Source organism: Mobula birostris, chromosome 5, assembly GCF_030028105.1.
Source record: "Mobula birostris isolate sMobBir1 chromosome 5, sMobBir1.hap1, whole genome shotgun sequence".
NCBI lineage: Eukaryota > Metazoa > Chordata > Chondrichthyes > Myliobatiformes > Myliobatidae > Mobula > Mobula birostris.
In genome coordinates, this window is record NC_092374.1 from 203814990 (window position 1) to 203823985 (window position 8996).

Sequence of the window (8996 nt, forward strand, 5' to 3'; positions counted from 1 at the left end):
CTCAAGTTATTTTTTCAAGTGGACTTTTCCCCAGCTCGCATGCACCTCCGGCCAGGCAGGACACACAAAAAACGTGATACAGTGGAGTGGTGGATGCACGCTCGATTTCAGCATTTAAAAGAAGTTTATATCCGTACATGAACGGGAGGTCTATGGTCCGGGTGCAGATCAATGGGCTAGGAAGAATAGTTCAGCACCGACTAGATGGGTTGAATGGCATGTTTCACTCTGTATCTATGAATGCTTATGACTCAGCGAGCAAAGCAAATTGAACAAAGCAGGAATAGAGGAAACACAGCCGGCAAGAAGGAGAGATAGAGATTTCCTTCACAGTTGGTGATTTTAAAAAAGCACGCTATGAAGCATGTAGAATCTGCTTTGAAAAAAAAATACAGAATCTGCCAAAATTGGCTTTCAGTGGTTACTACAGGGGAGGATTTGAAGCCAAAATGGTAAAGAAAGAGGCAGCTCTTACTCTGGGAGTGAGTCCCACAGCGGAGAAGGTTAAAATCCGGGAGGCACATAGGAGGATCATGGTACTCAACCAGCCAGATAAAGGTGGATCTCCTTATCTTGCATCCAAGATCAATGAAACTAAAGACTTACTGGATTCTCAGAACAAAAAGTGATCTTGTCCAAAAGTAGTAAACTGTGATACTTTTTCAAAAGCAATTGTTATTGTGGTTTATTAAACTTCATGTAATCATTCATATAACCATGTAACAATTACAGCACGGAAACAGGCCATCTGGGCCCTTCTAGTCCGTGCCGAACTCTTACTCTCACCTAGTCCCACTGACCTGCACTCAGCACATAACCCTCCATTCCTTTCCTGTCCATTTTGCTGTCCAACTTCAGAAGCACAAGGTGAGAATCATTAACATCCACCGGGTGAAGGGTTTTGTTTGTGAGAGACTGGATTTTATTTATAAATCTGTTGATTTTCCTTATAATCCACAAATGGATGATGTTGCAGCAGGGACAGAGATGGTTACTAACAGAGCAGCATGGCATGGGAACTCAGCCCGTGCCTCATGATGGCTATTAAATTGCCGCAAGATCTGAATATTCTCATGGCAAGAGTACTCTGAGGACTCTGGGGTTGGGGATGGATCCCAGTGATGGGACAATCAGTCTCACGGTGAGCTGCTGACTGATTATCCAACTGAAGGAGGTGGGGAGTATTTTGTTGTCAATCTTCTTTATGTTGACCCCTGCACCCAAAGCAGTAAATGCTTTCCTGGTGGGAGTAACATTCAAGATGCAGGCCCAGAGCATCAGTTGGTGTCCTTGATTTTCACCCAGGGTTGTTTCACACAACAACTGTTGGCCTCGGAGATAGAAAAGCAGAACCCAAGGCCAAGACACAAACCCAACAGTACTGTTCTGGCATCTCCCAGTTGTAAGTACGTCAGGTAGAAAGTGAGTACTAATGTTAATATTTCTCCAGAATAGATGCACAGTGCAGTTTAAGTATTAGATATGTTGCTGAGAATCTGGTGAAGGGACATTGACTCCAATTCTTCCCTCTTGTAATATAGGCTTCCAGTTAATGTATTACTAATTACTCATTATTCGATTAACTAATATTTTTTTTTCTTGAGTGAGAACACTTCCAGCTCTCTGGACGAAAAAACATTTAGATGTTTCTTAGGCCACTAAATAATGTTTTGCTCCCTGCTTGAGTAATTTTATGATATCTGATACCTGGAGTCAAAGGCGGCAGTGAGCTTGAACAGCTTGGCAATTTCTCTGACAATCATAAATACGAAGCAAAACAATTAGAGGCATAAATTACAAGTATGAAAAACTCACAAAATAATTATATTCAGACTAGATAACAATTGCACAATTCCATACATCTATAGGCTTTTATGAGAAGAATTAACTCCATTTAATCAACTCTTTTAATTTCACAAATATAAATAGCATGGAACTTACTCACCTGAGTGTTAAATGAGCTGCCAGCACAAATGATGCCTGCGAGCTCGATTTCAACATTTAAGAACAGTTTTGATAAGTACATGGATGGTAGGGGTATGGTGTGCTGTGTTTCTGGTGCAGGGATAGGAGTAAACAGTTTAAATGACTCAGCACAGATCAGATGGGCTGAAGTGCCTGTTTCTGTGCTGTACTTTTCTATGACTCTATGACCATAACCTCCCTGAAAACCAAAACCGGTTCCATGTCTGGACCTCTGTGTCACTGCGGGGAGACGGTGGGAGGCCTGGCCCCATTCAGTCCAATCCTGATGCACGATCTGTCTGAGAGTGGCAAGGATGAGTCAGGATGGGCAGCACTACAGTGTTTGCACATCCACCGGTCAGAGGTGAGTTGGTTTGTCAATCTGCTCATTTCTACAAAAGAATTGAACCTTTTATATCAAATGATTGACAAGAGTAAACACTTGACAAAGTTTAAATACCTCCTCTCATGAAAAAGACAGAATTATATGGAGTTGCACCATTCAGTATTGAAGTTGAGAAAAGATTATAAACAAATTGAATTTAAGAGCCAGGTAATGAATTGTTCTCTGTAATTTAGGGCTGTAAATATTCATAAAATGAAGAAGGTATGTCAGGGAGAAACATTTAACAGCACAGACATTTACCATTTTCTGTGTAATCTTGTAGTCCAGGGAATGTGCAATCATATCCCATATTGATGGGGCACTGGAATCACTGTCAATGCCACCATTCACTGTGTAGTCTTTATTGCCATGTGGTCACCTTGTGCAGGACGGTCATGCTCAGGGTGCTGATAAATCAGGAGATGATTCACTCAACACTGGATACCTGAACTCCAATTTGCCCCTCAGTCAGGTGTCTGGTCCAGTAACATTTCTGCTCAAGGATCATCACTCAGGATGTTGGTGGTGCCCACGCTAATTCCACTGTCCCACTCTCTCCCTGCAGACCTGTGTCTGTCCGGACACTAATCCCAAAGACCCACTCACTCCCCTCAGTCCTGTGTCAGTCCTGCACTAATCCCACTATCCCAATCTCCACACAGCCCTGTACAAACACCAAACTAATCCCACTGTCCCACTCTCCCCACAGCCCTGTACCAAAACCCAAACAAATCCGTTGTCCCACTCTCGCAACAACCCTGTGTCAGTCCCCACACTAATCCCACTGTCCCTCTCTCTCCTTACAGTCCTGTGTTAATTACCACACTAATCCCACTGTCCCACTATCCTCACAGCACTCTGTCAGTCTCACACTAATCCCACTGTCCCATTCTCTCCCCACAGCCCTGTGTCAGACCCCACACTAATCCCACTGTCCCACTTACTCCTCACAGTCCTCTATCAGACCCCACACTAATCCCACTTCCCCCCTCACTCACCACGATTTTGTATCAGTCTCACACTAATCCCACTGTGTCTCTCTCCCCACAGTCCTGTGTCAGTCCCCACACTAATCCAAATGTCCCACTCTCCCCACAGTTTTATGTCAATCTCACACTAATCCCACTGTCCTACTCTCTCCCCACAGCTTTGGTCCAGTCACCACACGAAGCCCACTGCCCCACTCTCTCCCAACAGCCTTTGTCAGTCCCCACACTAATCTCACTGTTTTGCTCACTCCCCACAGTTTTATGTCAGGAAACAATAATCAATCAATCTCTCTCTCTCTCTCTCTCTCTCCCTCCCCTTCCCCCTCTCCCTCTCTCTCCCCCCCTTCCCCCTCTCCTTCTCTCTCCCCCTCTTCCCCCTCTCCCTCTCTCTCCCGCCCCTTCCCCCTCCCCCTCTCCCTCCCCCTGTACCACATGACTGGTAGTCGTGCAAACCGAGGGGAAGTTACTGACAAGCAGAAGGAACCCTGAATACCGCCAGATATGGAGGGAGGAGCTTCACTTCCGCCCGAAACGCCACTGGCATCAGGGACAAAAGGGAAAACTTGAACTTTGCGACGGAGAGAGTCCAGCGGCGGAGTTTAGTGCTGTGATGTTGGCCGTGAGTGACAGAGAGGGTTCGGCCACTCCATTGTGCTCGTACCCGATCTTGTTCAGTATCAAGGGGTAGACACCCAGACGCTCTCCCGGAGCCGTGGGTGGGGGCAGTGGCTGGTGCAGACCTTTACCATCTCGGGTAAGTGTCCCGAACTTTCGGGGGTCGGCTGGGAAATGTTTCAGCGGGGTTTGGGAAACGTTGGCCGGCCCGCGAAAGCAGCGCGTCCTGGGCGAGTCTGGACGCGCCTGAGCGAGTGACCCACGGAGTGTCGATTGCTGTCCCGGGATGGGTGGGGAGAGGTTGCTGGAAATGTCATGGGTTCACGCCTGCCCGGAATGTCAGTCCTTCCGGGATTAGCATTCGGAGTTACTTCCCACCCACCCGGCAACATTTTGTTGCTTTGTACAACGCATTACCCCTGGTGAACGGAACCCGGAGCACCCGGGGCCGGCTCGAAAGCTTCTCTCTGCCTCCGTGACTCACTGACCAGGGAGCAGGTGAGCCGAGGGCATCAGCAGTTTCCTGCATGGGCCGGGATCCGCGAGTGGGCGTCCTGTCGGCTTCAGTCCATAGAACATAGAATAGTACAGCACAGTGCAGGCCATTCGGCCCACAATGTTGTGCCGACCCTTAAGCCCTGCCTCCCATATACCCCCCCCCACCTTAAATTCCTCCACATACCAGTCTAGTTAGTCCAGCCAGGGGTGGGGAGGGTGGTGGTGGAAGCAATGCTGTGATCCGCCGGAGAATGTGTAACGTCGCAATTCCGAGAGAATGAGTGTAAGTAATACATGGGCCAGCAGACACGGCTGGGCCGAAGGGCCCGTGCTGTCGGGCTGTGCATCTCCTGATTGAGCAAGAAGTGGCCGATGATACGGCAAAATTGCAGTCCATAGGATGAATTCTAATGTAAAGGGTGAATACAGGACTGAAGGTGTGGAGGCAGATGTTGGTAAGTCCTCAGACAAAGTTTGGAATCGAAAGGCTGAGCATAGTACAACAAACCAAAAAGCGTGAATACAGGACTGAGGGTGTCATATTTGAATGCGCACCGTATGAGGAATAAAGTAGATGAACTTGCCGCACAGTTACAGATTGACATGTATGATGTTGGCATCACTGAATCATGGCTGAAAGAAGATTATAGCTGGGAACTTATTGTCCAAGGATACACATTGTATTGAAAGGACAGGCAGGAAGGCAGAGTGGGTGGTGTTGCTCTGTTGGAAAAAATGAAATCAAATCATTAGAAAGAGGTGACATAGAGTCCAAGCTGCTGAATCGTTGTGGATAGAACTAAGGAACTGAAAGGGTAAAAAGACCCTGAATGAGTTGTATACACACCCCCAAATAGTAGTAAGGATGTGGCTTACAAATTACAACGGGAGATGGAAAATACATGCCGAAAGGGCAATGTTACAATAGTGTTAGGGGAATTAAATATTCAAGTAGATTGAGAAAATCAGGATGGTGCTGGATCCCAAGAGGGCGAATTTCTAGGATGCCTACGAGATGGATTTTTAAGAGCAGCTCATGGTTGAGCCCACTAGGGGATCAGCTATTCTGGATTGGGTGTTGTGCAGTGGGCCAGAATTGATTAGTGAGCTTAAAGTCGAAGAACCCTGAGGAGAAAATGATGATAATATGATCATAATTCACCCTGAAATTTGAGAAGGAGAAGCTAAAGTCAGATGTATCAGTATTACAGTGGAGTAAAAGGAATTACAGAGGTACGAGAGAGGAGTTGGCCACAATTGATTGGGAAAAAAAAATACTGACGGGAATGATGACAGAGCAGCAATGGCTGAAATTTCTGGGAGCAATTCAGAAGGCACAGGATATATACATCCCAAAGAGGAAGAAGTATTCAAAAGAAATGATGACGCAACTGTGGCTAACAAGTGAAATCAAAGCCAACATAAAAGCCAGAGAGACTGCATACAATAGAGTAAAATTCATAGGACGCTTTTAATAACCAAGAGAAAACAACTAAAGTCATTAAGAAAGTAAAGGTGGAATAGGACAGAACACAAGACAATAATATTAAAGAAGATATCTAAAGTGTCTTCAGATACATAACATGCAAAAGAGAGTTGAGTGTGGATATCGGACCACTGGAAAATGTTGCTGGAGAGGTAGCAATGGGGGCAAGGAAATGGCAGAGGAATTGAATAAGTATCTTGCATCAGTCTTCACTGTGGAAGACACTATATAAGACAATAAGATACAGGAGCAGAATTAGGCTATTTGGGCCCTAGAATCTGCTCCATCATGGCTGATTCTTCCTCAGCTTCAGTCTCCTGCTTTCTCTCCATATCCCTTCAAGCCCTGACCAATCAAGAATCAATCAATTGTTTTATTAATGTCTTAAATATACGTAGACTTGGCCTTCACGGCATCCTGTGACAATGAATTCCACAGACTTTGTACATTTTGGCTGAATAACTTCCTTCTCATCACCATTCTGAAAAGGATGCCCCTCTATTTTGAGGCTGTGCCCTCTGGTCTTAGACTCTCCCATCATGGGAAACATCCTTTTCAGATTCACTCTATAAAGGCCTTTCAACATTTGATAGGTTTCAATTGGATCACCCCTCATTCTTCAGATCTAGTGAATACAGGCCCAGAGCCATCAAACATAGAAACAAAGAAAATAGGTGCAGGAGTAGCCCATTGGGCCCTTCGAGCCTGCACCGCCATTCAGTACGATCATGGCTGATCATCCAACTCAGAACCCTGTACCTGCCTTCCCTCCATTCCCCCTAATCCCTTTAGCCACAAGGGCCATATCTAACTCCCTCTTAAATACAGCCAATGAACTGGCCTCAACTGTTTCCTGTGGCAGAGAATTCCGCAGATTCACCACTCTCTGTGTGAAGAAGTTTTTCCTCATCTCGGTCCTAAAAGGCTTCCCCTTTATCCTCAAACTGTGACCGCTCGTTCAAGCAGTTTTCATATGACAAGCCATTCAATCTTGGAATCATTTTCATGAACCTCCTTTGAACCCTCTCCAGTTTCAGCACATCCTTTCTAAGATAAGGGACCCAAAACTGCTCACAATACTCACCAGTGCTTTATAAAGTCTCAACATTACGTGCTTTCTGTTATGTTCTAGTCATTTTGAAATGAATGCTAATGTCACAATTGCAATCCTCACCACCCACCTAACCTGCACAAGGACTCCCAAGTCCCTTTGTAGCTCAGATTTTTGTATTTTCTCTCCATTTAGAAAATAATTTACCAAAGTGCATGACCATACATTTTCCAACACTGTCTTTCATCTGCCATTTTTTTGCTAATTCTCCTAATCTGTCTAATTCTATTTGAAGCAACTCTTATTTCCTCAAAACGACGTGCCTTCATATCATGTATAAACTTTGCCACAAAGCCATCAATTCCATCATCCAAATCACGGGCATGTAATGTAAAAAGAGTCAATCACAGCATAGACCCTCTGGAACACGATTATCGCCAGCAGCCAGTCAGTAAAGGCCCCCTTTATTCTCACTCTTTGTCTCCTGCCAGTCAGCTACTGCTTTATCCATGCTGGAATCTCTTCTGTAATGCCACAGGTTCGTAGCTTGTGAAGCAGGCTCATGTGTGGCACCTTGTCAAGTGTCTTCTGAAAATCCAAGTACGCAACATCAATCAATTCTCCGTTGTCTATCCTGCTTACTTCTTCAAATAATTCCAACAAATTTGTCAGGCGAGTTTTTCCCTTGAGGATGCCATGCTGACTACAGCCTATTTTATCATGTGCCTCTAAGTACCCTGAAACCACATTCTTGGCAATCAACTCCAACATCTTCCCAACTGTTAAGGTCCGACTAGCTGGCCTTTAATTTCTTTCCTTCTGCCTCCCTCCCTTCTTGACCAGTGGAGTGACATTTACAATTTTCCAGTCTTCCGGAAACATTCCAGAATCTAGCAGTTCTTGAAAGGTCATTACTCATGCCTCCACAATCCCTTCAACCACTCTTTCAGAATCATGGGGTGTGCACCATCTGGCCCAGATGACCTATCTAACTTAATTCCTTTACTTTCCCAAGAGCCTTCTCCCACACCTCCCACACTTCATGCTGCCCTGACCCATGGAACTTTGATCAGACTGCTAGTGTCTTCCACAGTGAAGACTGATGCAAAATGCTTCTTCAGTTCATCTGTCATTTCCTTGTCCCCCATTACTACCTCTTCAGCATTGTTTTATAGTGGTCCGATATCCACTCTCGCTTCTCGTTTACATTTTATGTATTTGAAGAAACTTTCGTATTCCATCTTTTCCTTAATGACTTTTTGAAATTGCCTTCTGTTGGTTTTTAAAAGCTTCTCAATCCTCGAACCTCCCACGAATCTCTGCTCTATAATATGCCCTCTCTTTGACTTTTCAGGGAGATGGGGCTTGTCAGCTTTGGACAGCAGCCTGCCTAGGAGGAGGAAAACTCTGATTTTAAACCTCCGCTGCCATGCAGCCGAACCCACCCATGGGAAAGGCTTCGGGAGTAAACCCTGAGGAAGAAATCCGGAGCCAGGGTCCCTAAGGCAGATTGATGTTGTTCACAAATTCACTCTGACGACCTCTGTGATGACACTGGTGCCAAGCTGTATTGGCACTTGCCCTTCCCTTGGACTCCATCAGTGACGTGGAGAGGGGGATCCTACTTTGTGGGTGGCATCCAGTTCTTCAAATCTTCGCACCCAGGCTTGCCCCCAGAAAGGACACAGTGAACTAGAGGCACCAACCCACGATCCCCCGCTGATCCTCACCTTTGAGAATATCATGGACCCGATCCGAGTCATCCCTGAACCTGGCACCAGATAGGCAACATACCATCATGCTCACAGAACCTTGTCTCTGTTCCTCTGACTGTACAATCTCCTATCAACACTGCAGTCCTCTTCATCTCTCTTATCTTCTGAGCCACAGTACCAGACTCAGTGCCAGATACCATGTCACTATGACTCCCCCCCCAGGTAGGTCGTACCCCTCAACAATATCTAAAGCTGTATCCTTATTGAGGGGAATGGCCACATGCGTACTGTA

General features: G+C 45.7%; 1 pseudogene; it reads left to right on the forward strand.

Annotated features, from left to right (window-relative positions):
- The first annotated feature begins 357 nt into the window (after window positions 1–357).
- LOC140197452 (mitochondrial import inner membrane translocase subunit TIM14 pseudogene) lies at window positions 358–629 on the forward strand (annotated as a pseudogene).
- Window positions 630–8996: the final 8367 nt, after the last annotated feature.